Source organism: Budorcas taxicolor, chromosome 1, assembly GCF_023091745.1.
Source record: "Budorcas taxicolor isolate Tak-1 chromosome 1, Takin1.1, whole genome shotgun sequence".
In the NCBI taxonomy this organism is placed as follows: Eukaryota; Metazoa; Chordata; class Mammalia; order Artiodactyla; family Bovidae; genus Budorcas; species Budorcas taxicolor.
In genome coordinates this window covers 166,415,188-166,430,248 of record NC_068910.1, presented here as the reverse complement: position 1 = coordinate 166,430,248, position 15,061 = coordinate 166,415,188, and the positions used below count along the sequence as shown (strand labels likewise).

Sequence of the window (15,061 nt, the reverse complement as noted above, 5' to 3'; positions counted from 1 at the left end):
TTAAATATCTAAGGCATAGCAAACAGGTGGCAATTCAACATCCAGAGTTGACAGAATGCTTGAGGGAGACTGCAACAGATTAGACTCCCACTGCGGAGGAGACATCTTCAGAGGCGAAAGGGGGCCCACGTATAACAGCTGTTCAAGCTCCCTCTCCTCATCAACTATCATGAGAGGCACTCCATTCAAGGGGAGGTGTGCAATCTGGTGCTCCTCAGGCAGGTTAATACTCTCAAAATCTAATGGGTTGAAGGGAAATAATTTTTCTATTTCTTAATAGGTGTCATCTGAGGCAGGAACATAACTTTTTGCTTTAACAGTCTTCTCAGCAATCTTTTTGGTAAAGAAAGTTATCTGTTTCTGTCTGAGCGGTCCATTCGTCTTAACCGATTTTTCTGTAGTTCTGCTGACAGTTTCCAAAGTCTTTCTGGCAGTTTTTGGTAAAGCTGGTGGAGCATCAAACATTTTGTTAACACGTGGCATTGAAACCTGTGATCTTCCATCTAAAGCTTTGACTGAAGGCACACACCCCATGTTCAGCCTGTCCTTAGGAGCCACATGGGTGCCTGATTCATATATACATGTGTGTGTGTGTATATATATATATATATATATATATATATATATATACTATTCCTCCTTCTCTCCATCTATCCACACACAGAAGTAGTTTTCTAAGAGTATTTCCTGGCTGGCAAAACTGGTGGTAAGGAAGATATAAGGAAAGAAGGGGTCTTATTAATACATATGTAAGAACAGTGATATAGAATTTTAAAATTTTAATGTTATCACAAATATTAATGTTTTTGAAACTGGGGAAAAGAAACCAGACAACTAAAGAGTAACAATACACCATTTTTTTGAAATTTTTTTATTCTTTATCTGTTTTACATAATATTTTGCTTCCTGCCTACCATTATTGTCTTTCTTCTCTCTCCCTGACTCCTGACTTTTCATTCTACTTCACACTTTCTTCTTTCTTGCATTTATTAATCCATATATAATATGATTGCTCTCTCTTCAGGTGAACAGTTTATCAAGTTTTTATAGTTATGTACTTTAAATATTTTGGAAGACACGATTTGACATAAAGTGGATACCACTTAACAACAAGCTGTATTGTAATTGCATTTACCTCTACTTGAGTCGGATACGACTGAGCGACTTCACTTTCACTTTTCACTTTCATGCATTGGAGAAGGAAATGGCAACCCACTCCAGCGTTCTTTCCTGGAGAATCCCAGGGACGGGGGAGCCTGTTGAGCTGCTGTCTATGGGGTCGCACAGAGTCGGACACAACTGACGCGACTTAGCAGCAGCAGCGGCGGCAGCAGCTACTTGTTTTAAACTTATCTTCGTCCAGTACAAAAATCCTATGATAACCATTCATAAAAATTATAAGATAGCACACACAATTTCAGGGTCAGTTTTTCTGCATGTAGTTGAAAACACATGCTCTTAAGAGGAATATACATTAAGTAAAACCCAAGATTTAGAATACAAATACTCTTGGAATATAAGTCTGTCAGACTTTGCAAGGGAAAGATAAATATTTCATTTATTCAATTTGTTCTTGCCTTTAAAAGACAAATACTTTTGGGAATGGCTGATAAAGAAGAACATGAAGCACTTGGTTTCGTGGAAATCGATGCTCTGTGAAGCCATTTACTAAACAGTACCTTGATTGCCTGAAAGAGTCAATGTGTCTTATAAAGAGAGGTTTCCAGGAAGCACAAAGAAGGTCTAGTACAACATTTACGCAGTGCCATTTTTTAAAAATAATAGTAAATAATTTGTTAATATGATTTTTCTTTCAAAATATTTTGAAAACAGAAGATTTTAAAATTGAGCAATCATTTTAGCAAGGTGAATCCTTCAGAGATAACAGAAAAATCTTGGGAGATACAATTAAAATTATGACAAAGTACAAATTAAAAATTGAGTACATACTCCAGTATGAATGCTTCCACATATCTAAGATATAATTCTGAAGAAACTTACATAATAAAGCTGTCATTTCTTAGACAATGTCATTTCATGAAATTACAGACTTTTCTTGTCATGCTTATATTTTATTAAAATTATAAATTTACTTTCTCATTCACAGTGGTTTTAGTCACCAGTTTTAATTTTGATACTCTCTTAAGTCTCAGAAAAAAATATATATGTACAATATAAGTAGTAGGTATGTATGTGTATATACGTAATAGGCATACAAGTATATGTGAGTAGATAAAATAATCATATAGGTATGTGTATATGTACAGTAGGCGTATAAGTATGCAGAGGGTAATGACTGTGCATGTGTGTGAATGTATTGATAGGGACTTTGTTTTGACTCCACATCCTGTAAAATGTAAGTCCTCAATAAGTAGGTAATGAATGACTTAAGTTCCAAAACTTAGTATTAAACTTAAACTGAAAAATATTTTTGTGTCCTTGAAAATATACCATTCAACTGTTCAAATGTGGCTATTTCAGTTATCCTCAAATATAAACTTTTCATCTGAATTTCATGCCACAGGCTTTACTATTTTCTTGAGATGAATAAGAACTTCACTTTCACTTTTCACTTTCATGCATTGGAGAAGGAAATGGCAACCCACTCCAGTGTTCTTGCCTGGAGAATCCCAGGGATGGGGGCGTCTGGTGGGCTGCCATCTATGGGGTCGCACAGAGTCGGACACGACTGAAGTGAGTTAGCAGCAGCAAATTGTGGAAAATTCTGAAAGAGATGGGAATACCAGACCACCTGACCTGCCTCTTGAGAAACCTATATGCAGATCAGGAAGCAACAGTTAGAACTGGACATGGAACAACAGACTGGTTCCAAATAGGAAAAGGAGAACATCAAGGCTGTATATTGTTACCCTGCTTATTTAACTTATACGCAGAGTACATCATGAGAAAAGCTGGGCTGGAAGAAACACAAGCTGGAATCAAGATTGCCGGGAAAAACATCAATAACCTCAGATATGCAGATGACACCACCCTTATGGCAGAAAGTGAAGAGGAACTCAAAAGCCTCTTGATGAAAGTGAAAGAGGAGAGTCAAAAAGTTGGCTTAAAGCTCAACATTCAGAAAATGAAGATCATGGCATCTGGTCCCATCACTTCATGGCAAATAGATAGGGAAACAGTGGAAACAGTGTCAGACTTTATTTTTTTGGGCTCCAAAATCACTACAGATGGTGACTGCAACCATTAAATTAAAAGACACATACTCCTTGGAAGAAAAGTTATGACCAACCTGGATACCATATTGAAAAGCAAAGGTCCGTCTTGTCAAGTCTATGGTTTTTCCTGTGGTCATGTATGGATGTGAGAGTTGGGCTGTGAAGAAAGCTGAGTGCCAAAGAATTGATGCTTTTGAACTGTGGTGTTGGAGAAGACTCTTGAGAGTCCCTTGGACTGCAAGGAGATCCAACCAGTCCATTCTGAAGGAGATGAGCCCTGGGATTTCTTTGGAAGGAATGATGCTAAAGCTGAAACTTCAGTACTTCGGCCACCTCATGCGAAGAGTTGACTCATTGGAAAAGACTCTGACGCTGGGAGGGATTGGGGACAGGAGGAGAAGGGGATGTCAGAGGATGAGATGGCTGGATGGCATCACTGACTCGATGGACGTGAGTCTGAGTGAACTCTAGGTGTTGGTGATGGACAGGGAGGCCTGGCGTGCTGTGATTCATGGGGTCACAAAGAGTCGGACACGACTGAGCAACTGAACTGAACTGAACTGAACTATTTCACAATAAGGACTACCGACCTACAACCTATTATATAACCTAAGTTAAAAAACATCCTAATAGGACATTCATTTTCTAACTTCTAGATAATCCACCATGAACAACCATCTTTCAAAGTGTCCTTCATAAGTTATTTTTCACAGGGTATTATAAATAATAATATTGTAATATTCTCATTCAGGTAATCATTTTCATAAACTTTTATGCATATAATGGCAATATTATATGAAACAAAAACAATACAAGTCTAAAAAATTATGATTCATTTATTCAAAAAAGCATGCTCCCAAGTATGGCTCTAGGACCCAAGAATAAAAAATAAGACAGATATGATCCATGATTTGATAGAAATTAGTCTATCAAATTAACAAGACTGACATTATTTACATAATGATACAACACTCTTGGTCACATTCCATCTTGTGATAGAGGTGTTTTAAATTAGCTAAACATTCACAGAATTAACCTAGAATGAAAGAGCTATAAAGATATTACTAAGTATACACTAAGATTTTGCTAAGTAATATATTAAGATTTTACTGAGATATCGTCTAGCTTTATCTTTTTATGTGTCAGTGATTCTACATGGTCTCAAATCCCTGACCTCAGCACCTGGAGATCAGGCTACTGATCAATACAAACCTCACCATCTCCCCTCCTGTCATCAGAAGATACATTCTCTGCTAAATACCAAGGAATGTTATAAGTCTCTCTAAACAATTGCTCTCATACTGCCTTGTTTCACTTCTCCCCTAATTCTCACAGTCTTCCCTTCATGCTTATAAACTTCCAGTTTTCTCAGTATTTTTAAACTATTGGCAAATCAGAAATTCTGAGAGAATCTCATTGACTGCCTAAATGTGTCTAAACTGGGAAAGCATGTGTCTAAACTGGGAAAGCATGACTTCTATAGAGGTTCATCTGAAGGACTGAATCTAGGGTGACATATAAAGTTAGGCATATTGCTCTCAAAACATCACACCCACTCCCTCTCCCTAAGGCCATATTCAGAAGTCTCACTGTAATGGGAATAACTCTCTGATCTCCAAAATGAGCTGCCTGTAAGGATGCTCCATCATTCTATGTCAAATGAGCTTTCTCACTCAAATACTGCATAATCCTAAACGCAATGAGTAAACATTAAATGATTTCAGACAGGGGAGTAACATAGTCACATTTGAATTTTAGAAAACCCTCTAAATGCACGTAAGGCAGATACACTGAATAGTATGCAACAGAAGGTTATGGTGGCATTTCAAGAGAAGGATGTTTGCTTGGATCTAGATAGTAACTGTGAGTATGAAGAAAAGTGCCAGATCTAAAGTAGGAGACAAAGTCCTTGCTGTGACCTAAAAAGCTGAAGCCGGTATGGTTGAAGGATATTTTTTTCTTGCCATGAAGAAGTTGACTTCTAGCAGAGTGCTAAGGAAAACAAAAAAGTAAAAATACCTATCTTAGAAAGTGAGCAGTGCGTTGAACAAATAAAAAAGTAAATAAAGTGGCATAGATCACAAAGGTGGGGATAAGGGTTGTATAATGAAATATCCTGGTCAGATGATGCATCTTTGAGAACAGGTGATCTAGGTAACACCTCAAGGCAGTAAGGAATTGAACCACAGGCAAATTGAAGCAAATACGGTGGGCAGCAGGGCAGGAGGTGACAGACATCGTAGGCAGGGACACTGACCCAGTGTGGGAGGGATGACCAGAGCACGAGAGCTCTGCCAAGAGGCAGCATGGGCCTGGGGGCTCTGCCCTCCATGGTTGCTAGCCAGGCCCCGCTCTCGCCTCCCTCCCTAGATGGGCCAGAGCCAGGAGAAGCACAGGTGCCAGCCCCGGGGTCCCATCACCTTTGAACTCTTTCTGAGTACCTGGGGGCCCCCTGAGTTCCCGCCTCCGCTTCCAGGACCTGGGGAGCAGCCTTCCCTGCCGACCTAGTGCTGCTGTTGAGGTGAGTGAGACCCGGCAGTTGTGGAGGAAAGAGACTGGAGGGGTTGGAGGTAGGCCTGAGGTTCACACGTCATCCCTGTGGTGAGGACAGAGCTGAGGACTGGAAGGTGAGATGCTGGCTCCCGGCTCCTCAGGACCTGGCCTCCTCCTCTTAGGAAGCCTGTGAGATAGCTAGAGCTGCACAAGTCAGGTGAGTGTGGGGCTTGGCCTGTGGGGCCTAGTAGACAATTATGGGATTTTGGCTTTTCCTTGAGCCAAGTGAGGGCCACTCAGTTTTGAGCAGAGAAGTAACACTATCCACTAACTTTGGTTTAATGAGGCCCCTGGCTGTTGTGTAGGTATTGCTTATAGAAGTGGAGGTTTGTTGAGAGAATTGAGCATCATTTGGTGAGGTATCCCAGGATAGTAGTGATGAAGGTGGTGAGAAGTGGATCCTGGAGGTAGGGATGTAGATAGAGATTTTTGTAAATGGAAAAGGCAGCAGGAAAGAAACAACAATTTGTTTATGTGTTTCCTTCTCTTTATGCCCCCTGCCTGGCACCAGTTCTCAAGTTAAGTGTGTCCCATTACCACCTTCTCTTCTTGTGTGCTTTTGTTCTTTTCTTTATTGATGATGTTAAACAAATTAAGTAAACTTAAGCCTCAACTTTAAAGAGAGTGAAATATGTTTACTTTCTTTGGGCTTTCTTCTCAGTCACAACATTCACAAAGTCCCCAGAAATCAGCAGAGACCAGGATGCATAGAGTGAAACACAGCCTTTCTCAGATTAAGGCTGTGTTCCTTCTATTAATACATTGCTGTTTTATGAATTAGGTGCATTCAGTCCCTGGGAGGAAGGTTGAAAACACGTAATTGGATTTTTTTGTTTGTTTGTTTTGAATGGTTTAATGATTATCATTTATTTTAAAATTTCTGATAGTCTTATAAGGAAAATATATGACTTTTTTATTTATCAAAAGTGATCACATCTTTATATAAGATGAAGAAACATTTTATCAGATTATGCATTATTTGGTGTCATATGATTCTTTTCATTCTCCCATACAATGCAACCATTTATAATAATTTATGTGTTGCAATTGCTTTTTTCTTTTTAATATAGTGGGAATGATTTCTTTGCTTCACTTGAAAGAAGAAACTTTTGGTGGTGAACTGAGTGTCCAGGAAAGGGAAGGAGAGAGTTAGGGATTTATTGTTTATTGACACTTTTTAGTTTTAGATTGGGCTTCCCTGATAGCTCAGTTGGTAAAGAATCTGCCTGCAATGCAGGAGACACCGGTTCTGTAGATTCACGTGTAAGTTGTAAGGAATAATATAGAAATACCTCATGTATTCTTTACCTAGTTTCCCTCATGGTAACATTTTGAAAAAAATTATGGTACAATATCACAACCAAGACATTTATATTGATACAGTCAAGATGCAGAACATTTCCATAGCTACAGGGATCCTGTTTGTTGTTCTTTTAGTGCTGTGCTGGGCTTTCATGCCCAGCTCTTCATGATCCCATGGACTATACCTGCCAGGCTCCTCTGTCCGTGGGATTTTTACTGGCAAGAATACTGGAGTGGGTTACCATTTCCTCTTCTAGGAGATCTTCCAGACCCAGGAATTGAACCCGCATCTCCTGCTTCTCCTGCATTGATAGGCAGATTCTTTACCACTGCATCACCTGGGAAGCCCTGTGTTCTTTTGCAGCCATACCCAATTTGCTCCAAGTAGCTATCTTCTTCTAAATCCCAGCAACAACTCCTCTGTTTTCCATTTATGTATAATTTTGTCATTTCAAGAATGTTAACATAAATGGAATTATAGAGTAACTTACCTTTTAGGGTTGGCTTTTTTCACTCAGCATATTTCTCTGGAGATTTATCTAAGTTGTTTGCATTAGTAGTTCTTTTTTATTTCTGAGTAATTTTGCATGGTATAGGTATTATACAACTACTTTAACTGTTCACCAGTTAAACATCTGGGTCATTTCCAGTGTTTAGGCTATTACTAATAAAGCTGATATAAAATATTTATATACAAGTTTTGTTGTGAACATACATGTTCATTTCTTTAGGATAAATGTCCCAGAGTGCAATTTCTGAGTAGTATGGTAGTTGCATGTTTAGTTTTATAAAAACTGAAAAACTTTTTGAAGTGAATGTACCATTTTACATTCTCATCAGCAGTGTATGAGTGATCCAGTTTCTATGAATCCTTACCAGTATTTGGTGCTATCACTATTATTTTATTTTAGGCATTCTGGTAACTAATATCTCATTGTGGTTTTAATTTACATTTATTTGCCATCTGTGTGTCCTCATTAGTGAAAAGTCTCTTCTGCCCATTTTCTAATTGGATTATTTGTTTTTGTTATTATTATTATCATTGAGTTTTGAGACTTCTTTATACATTCTAAACACTTCTTTGTTGCTGGTACTTCCAGTGCTATGTTGAATGAGTGGTGAGAGTAGATATCCTTATCTTGTTCTTTGTAGATTTAAGCATTTACTCTTTAGCTATTAAATATAATGTTAGCTATACATATATTTTTGTTGTAGATGCTTTTCATCAAGCTTATTCTTATTTTTATTATATATGGATGTTAAAATTTGCCAAGAGCTTTCGCTGTATATGTTGATAGAAGCATGTTGAGGTAAGGAGTTGATAGGCCCCAGATGGAACAGCTGCAAATGCTAATTCTTTGAGATGGGATACTAATGAGAGCATTGAGCCCTGGCCTGGGTGCATTCTTGCGGACTTCCCAGCTGGACACATGCACAGAGAAGGCCCTCAGTCTAGGGGAAGGACAAATGGAGGAAGAAGATGCCAGGTGTAATTCATATTGGCTGAGATACATGCACACTACAGGACCAAATATGGAGATGATTGGCCAGAGACAACCTGGAAAACTGTCCCATGTAAGGACCCTAAGTCACCTTCATAACATGTAAGTCATTCAGAACCCACCTGTGTTCTTTCACTGGTACTTTGCTCCCAGTAAACACTTTTATCTTTTTCACAGTTTTGGTTTCTCCACTGAATTCTGTCTTCAAAGACAACAAGAACCAAGGTCCTTCTTCCATCTTTTCACTGCCAGAATCAATATGAATTTTAACTTCTATAATCTGTTGATATGGTGGATTACACTGATTTATGTTCAAATACTGACCAAGCTTTGTGTATATGGAATAAACTATACTTAATCATTTCTAATTCTTTTAACTATTGTCGGATTCTACTTGCTAATAATCTGTTAAGGATCTCAGCCTCTGTATACATGAGGAATGTATGTTTGCAGTTTCCTTTTTTGGGAGTACTGACTTTTTGCCTTATTTTGATATTTAAGTAGTACTAGTTTCATAAAATGAATTGGAAATTTTTATAATCTTTTATATTTTTTGAGTTTGTGTTCATTCTTTTTTGGTAGACTTCTCCAGTGAAACCCTTTGGACCTGGGTATTTCTTTTTTGGGATGTTCAAAATTGTGAACTTAGTTTCTTTACTATTCATAGGGCTACTTAAATTACCTATTTCATATTAAATGAATTTTGAGAGTTCGTGCTTCTTTTTTTTTTTTTTAATTGCTCCATTTCTTCCTTGTGTCAAATCCACTTGTGTAAAGTTGTTCATAGTATTTCCTTGTTATTATTTTGATGCCTGAAGTGTCTATTGTTATATTCACTATTTTATTCTTGATATTAGTAATTTGCATCTTTTTTGTTTTTTTTTTCCAGTTTTGCTAGAGGTTTGTCCAATTTTAATATCTTTTCAAGAAACCAGCTCTTTCTTCTCTCTTCATTGATACTTCTATATTGTCTTCTGTTTTCAAATAAATTTAACTCTGCTCTTATTTTTACTATATCCATCCTTCTGCTTGCTTTCAGTTTATATTTGTCTTATTTTCCTATTTTTTTAAGATTAGACTTAGATAATTTATTTGTGATATTTCTTTTCTAAGAGTCTGAGCGACTGAACTGAACTGAACTGAATATATGCATTTAGTGGTATAAGCTTTCCTCTCTTCATTGCTTTCAGTTTGTCCCTTAAATTTGATATGTTGTATTTGCATTTTTCATTCAGTTCATTAAAAAAAAGAAATTCCCTTGAGACTTCCTCCTTGGCACATGGATTATTTAGAATTGTGCTTTTTAGTTTCTAAGACTTTGGAGATTTATCTGGTATCTTTCTACTACTGATTTCTGGTTTTACTTCATTGCGGTCAGAAAATGCACTCATGATTTCTGCTCTTTATATTTGTTTATTTCCCAGAATATGGCCTATCTTGGTGTATATTCTGAAGATGGGCATGAAAAGAATGTATACTGCTGTTGTTCAGTGAAGTCTTATATAAATTTTAATTAGATCTAGTTGGTGTGGTACAGAGATTATATATCCTTACTGATATTTTTGTCTAGTTGTTCTATCAATTGTTGAGGAAAGATGGGTGAAATAGCTATAATTGTAGGTTTTTCTATTTCTATTTTTAATTTTACTTACTTTTGCTTCATATATTTTGCAGTTTCTTTTTTTGATGCATATTTATTTAGGATTGCTGGAATTGCTGTATTTTCTTTTTGAATCAACCTTAATATATAATGTCCCTCTCTGTCCTTGTTAGTTTTATTTTCTCTGAAGTTGATTTATTTTATTTACATCACAAGTCTCACTTTCCTTTACATAGTGTTTATATGATACATATTTTTCCATTCTTATACTTCCAGCTTTTTATACATGAAATGATTTTCTTATTGCCAGCATATAGTTGGGCCATAGTTTTTAATTGAATCTGTCTTTGTGTTTTAATTGGTATATTTATATCACTTACAGCATATTTAATATGTGAAAGCTTAAGCTTGCCTTTTTCTCCTATTTGTGTTTTTTCTTCTGAATGTAGCTTTCTAGTTATTTTGAGCATATCTTTGTATAGTTTTTCTTAATTGATTTATTAATTGTTATATTGCATTATATATACATATGTATTATCACAGTCAATTGGAGTCATTCTTTTATAAAATTTTGTGAAGTATAGAACACTCATTTCTCTGTATATCCTTTATCTTCTATTTGTGACTGTTTTAAATACTTTTTTACATGTGTTTGGAACCACATAGGATAGTCTTATGATATTTGCTTTAATCTTCAAACTTAAAATATTCAGGAATAGAGGGGAAATTTGTTCCATTTACCCATATTTTGCTTACCATCCATGTTCTTTTTTCCCACCTGTTGTTTCAAGGTTCCTTATTTTATCATTTCCTTTCTGCTTAAAAAAACTTCCTTTAGCTAGTTTTTTAGGGGAGATCTCTTGACGACAAATTCTCTTAGTTTTTCCTCATTGGAGAGTGTTTTGGTTTCCCTTTCATTTATGAAGGATATTTTTGTTGGGTATAAGATGCCGAGTGACAGTTCCTTCCTGTTGTGCCCATTTCTTTTGTCTTCTGTGGTTTCTGATAGGCAATAGTCTGTCATTTGAATTGTTTTTCCCTTACAGATATAGCATAATTTTTCTCTGACTGATTTCGGGATATTTTCTTTGTTTTCAGCTTTCATCTTAATTATGGTATCCTGATGTGGATTCCCTTAGGTTTCTCCTGCTTGTGGTTATAATTTCTGGAGTCCATAGGTTCATATCTCTCATCATACTTTAAAATCTTCAGTTGTTATTTCTTCAAGTATTTTTTAAGCACTGCCCTGGTTTCTCTCCATCCACAACTATGATGACAAAAATAACAGATCTTTATTATAGTCCAAAAGTTGTCTGAGGTTTTGGATTTTTCCCATTCTATTTTTAATTAGTTCAGATGGACAATTTTTATTGTTCTGTCTTCCATGTCACTGATTCTTTCTTTTGCATCTTTCTTCTAAAATTTTCATTTGGTGGTTCTTTTTATGCTTTGTTTCTTTACCAGAACTTTCTATTTATTTTCTAAATCTTTCTAAAATTTTTAAAAATTTTTCAAGAGTGATCTTAAATGCTTATTGAAATACTTTTACCATGGCTGCTTGACAATCTTTGTGAGACAGTTGTGAGTCAACATCTCAGTGTTGGCATCTATTGATTGTCTCTTTTCATTTAGTTAGAAATCTTCCTGGTAGTTGGATAATGAATGGTTTGTGATTGAAACCTGAATATTTAGTATTATATTGTGAGAGCTTACATTTTACTTAAATCTTCTGTTTTAATTGGCTTTATTTGATACTTCTTGCTTCATTGGGGAAAATAAAAGTACCTTCTTATTAGTACTAGATAGAGGTAGAAGTCCAGTTTTCCCTACTTGGTCTGCATTGATACATGAGGGGAAGGATTCTCATTTTACTGCATGAGGGTGGAGCTTCTGGCTCCCCAAGTATCTACAAATGCTGCACTGGGGGGTGACCTTATTTGTATCAGGTGATGGTGAAAGTCCTGACTCCATTAAGCCTCCTTTAACACCTTGCTAGAGGGGAAAGTGCAGGGCATCTTGTTACTACCCAGAGAGGGTTCAAGTCCAGACTCCCCATGTGATCTCTACTGCAGCAATCTCAGTAGGGGTGTAGAGACACTTTAGTACATACTGGTGAGGGCAGAAGTCTCTCCTCCCTACTCTGCTTTTGCTATTATGGTTGGCTTTGGACTACAGTTTTGTTTGCTTTTTTACTGTAGTAGAGTGGTTATTATATAAAAGCATTTTTGTCTTGTTTAGGCTCTTCCTTTCTAGGGATTTTTTTAAATCAACCAAAAATATAATAAATTGCTTATATCCATGTGATATGTAGGATCTGAATATCAATATGTAAAGTAAGGTTAAATAAGGTGTTATAATGAGAAGTGAAGTCGCTCAGTCGTGTCCAACTCTTTGCGACCCCGTGCACTGTAGCCCACCAGGCTCCTCCGTCCATGGGATTCACCAGGCAAGAATACTGGAGTGGGTTGCCATTTCCTTCTCCAGGGGATCTTCCCAACCCAGGGATCGAACCCAGGTCTCCCACATTGCAGGCAGATGCTTTAACCTCTGAGCCATCAGGGAAGCGAGAGGCACTGAAATGAATTGTAGTGGAGATGAAGGCTCAGAAACTCCATTAGTCCACAACTATTGCCACCAAGTACTTAAATTCCTGGGATAGGAGAAGCTTGGGAAGTGCTAACGGAATTAAGAAATCTAAGAAACCTAGTCATGTAGTGCAAGTCAGGTGAAATAATCATTTAAACTTTTCTGATATCTGTTGTGCTCATCTAAAAAAATGAGATGGATTGGTTAATCTTTCAATGAATTTTCCTAGCAATGTAATTCATTCTGTAGTTCTACTAAGTCATCATACATACAAAGATAAATCAATTTTTTTTTCTGTTGAGTTTAGTGAAATTAAACTTACTCATATTTAGTTGAGCAAATCACAGTATGATTCAAACATTATTCAACACTAACCAGTGACAATATTTGAGAATACATTTTCAATCAGTTTAAGTTATAAATAAAACATAAATTATTTAAAAGTGATACAAACTGTTAGAACCAATCAAAACTTGCCTGTTCTGTGTAACTATGTCTCTTATCTTAAAAAAACAAACAGTTTTTATCAATTAATGGACCATTATCAATCCAATAAATACAAAGAACTAAGCAACTCTGTGGAAAAGACAAATCATATATTTTTCACACGATGTTATAGAAAATACACTTCAGTATCAGTAAGGTATGATCCATTTAAATTATAGTCATACCTTGTTTTATTGTACTTCACATATAATGCATTTTTGACAAAGTGATGGATGGCAACCCTTCATTGAGTATGTCTATCAGCGCCATTTTTCCAACATTTGCTCATTTACTGTTTCTGGGTCACATTTTGGTAATTCTCACAACATTTCAAAAACAACAACAACAACTTGCTATAGTTTCAGATGACAGTATTTTTTTACCAGTAAGATATTTTTAGATATGTACATTTTTTAGACATAATGCTATTAAGACTACAGTGCAGTGTAAATTACATTTATATGGACTGGGAATCAAAAAAAATTGTGTGGCTCACTGTATTGCTATATTCACTTTATTGTGGTGCTCTGGAGTCAAACTTTTAATATCTGAGGTAGGCCTGTACATGTAGCCAAGTGCTGTTTTTTGTTTTTTGTTTTTTAATTACACTATAGTTAATTTATAATGTGTTAATATACAAATATATGTGTGTGTGTATATATATACACACATACTGTACACACACAATCTTTTTCAGATTCTTTTCCCACATAGGTTATTATAGAATACTGAGTAGCATTCCCTGTGCTAATGGCAGATCTTTGTTAGTTATTCATTTTATATATTTTAATCCCAATCTCCTAATTTATCATGTCTCACCATTGATTTTGATTTTGATTTTGAGATCTATCAGTCTGCTTCTGTTTTGTAAAAAGGTTCATTTGTCTCATTGTTATTAGATTCCGCATATAGGTGATATGGATTGTATTTGTATTTCAGATGATATTTGTATTTCTCTGTCTGACTTACTTCACTTAGTATGATAATATTTAAATTCGTCCATGAAGTACTAAGCTTTTGTGTAGCCTTAAGTTTCTTACTCACTAGAAGTGTGACCTCTGACAACTCATATTTTCACCACTTCCTCAATTGTAAAATGATGGCAATTCAGTAAGTCTATCTTAGATATTCATTTCAGTTTTAAAGCTTTATGATTTTATGACTCAGATTCACTTATTTGCAATTTAGTTATTTGTGGTAAAATACCAAGGATCAAATTCCATCACTAAAAGAATGCTTCATTCTGCTTTATCACAGCCATACCCAGTTATATATACCACATTGCTTCACCTTGGTGCCTTTTCCTGCACCTTCACTTTATAGTTCACTTTGGCAAGTCCTCTATGCCAAGCAGTTACCACTCACATGCACAGTTGACTCTTTGGCCTGATTATCAATTAGAACTGCTCTACTTCCATGATATTAAACTTAGAATATTTCCCTGCCACTTTCATATTCCCACCATTCCTTCTCCTCTTGTTGTTCAGTCACCCAGTTGTGTTCAACTCTTTGCAAACCCATAACCTGCAGCACCCCAGAATTCCATGTCCCTCACCATCTCCTGGAGTTTGCCCAAGTTCATTTTCATTGCATTGGTGATGGCTGCCATCCAGCCATCTCATCCTCTGACACCCTCTTCTCATTCTGCCCTCAATTTTTTCCAGCATCAAGAACTTTACCAATGAATCATCTATTCTCATTAGATGACCAAGATACTGGTGCTTCAGCATCAGTCCTTCCAGAGAATATTCAGGATTGAGCTCCCTTAAGAGTGACTGTTTTGATCTCCTTGCACTCCAAGAGACTTTCAGGAGTCTTCCCCAGTGTCACAGTTCAAAGGCATCAATTCTTTGGTG

The 15,061-nt window shown here is 36.3% G+C and overlaps 1 pseudogene; it reads right to left on the bottom strand.

Moving 5' to 3' along the window:
• Positions 1 to 15,061, bottom strand: part of LOC128052866 (securin-like) — a 42,694-nt pseudogene continuing 27,633 nt past the window's right edge.